This window comes from Odontomachus brunneus, unplaced genomic scaffold (genome assembly GCF_010583005.1).
Source record: "Odontomachus brunneus isolate Ranch 3 - 2012 unplaced genomic scaffold, Obru_v1 Obru_scaffold_420, whole genome shotgun sequence".
Lineage (NCBI taxonomy): Eukaryota > Metazoa > Arthropoda > Insecta > Hymenoptera > Formicidae > Odontomachus > Odontomachus brunneus.
The window spans coordinates 22,803-24,833 of NW_022639870.1; positions in this window are offsets into that span (position 1 = coordinate 22,803).

Here is a 2,031-nt window from a genome sequence, read left to right on the forward strand (position 1 = left end):
GGGGGGGGGGGGGGGTCAGTCAGCTTAAGCTTTTTGGTGGCCTTCCATAGTGAGAAATCCGTTGGTTCAGTAGCGTCTAGTCTTTTTAAATAATTTTGGATCCCTTCATTTACTTCTTTGTTTAATAAGATTTTAAGCTCCTTAATGATATAATTAAGCTTTTTTTTATTATAGGACATCTTGTAATTTGCCATAGCTTTCTTAGATTCCTTTTCTCTTTAATTTTTTCCTTGATGTTTAAGAAAAAATCCAGAGTGCCTTCATATTCAAGATTTATAGTTGTTGATGCCCAAGCTGCTTGCTTTAGGCATTCGTTGAAATGCTCAACAGCATAAGTGATTTCCTCCTCATTTTTTAGAGAGATCACTAGATTTAATTTTTCCTTTACCAGATCGCTAAACTTGCCCCAGTCTGTTCTGTTGTTGTGGAGTTTGCAGTTTGCGGTTTTCTTGGTGATTGCAAATGAAAGCGTTATTAATATAGGTGAGTGATCTGAAGAAAGATCTGATCAAAACAAAAGGCACATCTCAAGTAATTTGATGCAATTTTTTTTGTGACAGCAAAGTCCACCAGGTCTGGGAATCTTCCTCTGTCAGAAGACCAATATGTTAGTTCTCCAGAAGGAGCTACTTCCAAATTCATTTCTTCAATGGCTCTCATTAACTCTCTGCCCTTGGGAAGGGTAATTCTAGAACCCCAGTAGGTATGCTTGGCATTATAATCACCAGCTGCTATGAAACGCTTACCAAATATAGAGAAGACGTCCAAGTACTGTTCCTTTCTAATATTATGTTTGGGAGGACTGTATATGGCTGCAAGAACCAACGATCTAGTCCTGTCTTCAATTTCAATTGCAGTAGCCTGAATATACTCTCTTGTAATGGCACCATATTCGTGGTATTTAATATTTGCTTTTACCAAAATGGCAGAACTTCCATGCGCAGTTCCGTCAGGGTGCATTGTACAATATAGGTTGTAGTAAGGTATTTTAAAATAGCTTTTTTAGTAAAGTGTGTCTCAGATATAAGCATTATATCTATGCTGTGTTGATTAAGGAAATATTTAATCTCATGTCTGTGTTGGGAAAACCCATTGGCATTCCATACCGCTATTTTTAGTGGCTTGAATTTGGTGAGAGTCTGACGATGAGCTCTAATAACATGTTTATCATATTAGTAATTTGCGACATTAATTGTTTCATTATCATTAGGATTTCTTGAAGATCATTAGGTGTATCTGAGCTTCTTATTTCACTCATTTGAGGCTTGTCCTTAGTTGTTTGTGGAGTTGTTAGTTGGGTCTTGGGATTGAAGTGCTTGGGCATATGTTAGTTTTGAGTTTATTGGATGCCTATTGGTTATCGTTTAAATTGTATCTGGCTTAGGTAGGACTTTTGGTCGTAGTGGTGAGTACTTTAGCTTTTGTATCTGTTTATAGACACTACAGCCCTTATAATTGGCCGGGTGATTTCCGTCACATAAGACACACTTTACCTGTTCAGATCTTGTCTTCCTTAGACAGCTAACTGTTTGATAAAATCCTACGCATTTTACACACCTGGCCTGTCTATTGCAAAATCCCTTAGTGTGGCCATATCGTTGGCAATTGGCGCACTGTGGAATTTCACGTTTAGGTCTCGGTGGTTCGAAGGCAACTCTGCAATGTAACAATGTTTTTATATTGTATATTTCTTTGTTGTACTCCATATTTGGTTTTAAATCCACATGGTATATAAATAGATAGTTTCTTAGTTTTCCTATGTTTTAGATTCCACAGGTTAGTTACAATATGTTCATGTTCTTCGATAGCCTGTTTAATCTATCGATATCGAAGGATGCGTGCATGTTCTTAAGCACTACCCTATAGCTTCTCTCTTGCTTGGCTTTGTAAGTATAGAATTCAGTGTTTCTTTCTTTAAGTTCCTTGACTATTGTTCTGTACATATCAGTTGTTCTGGGTTGTATTTTGATCTGTTCGTCTTTCAGGAGTTTCAACTCAAAGTTATCCTTGGCAATTTTGTCAAAAAGATCC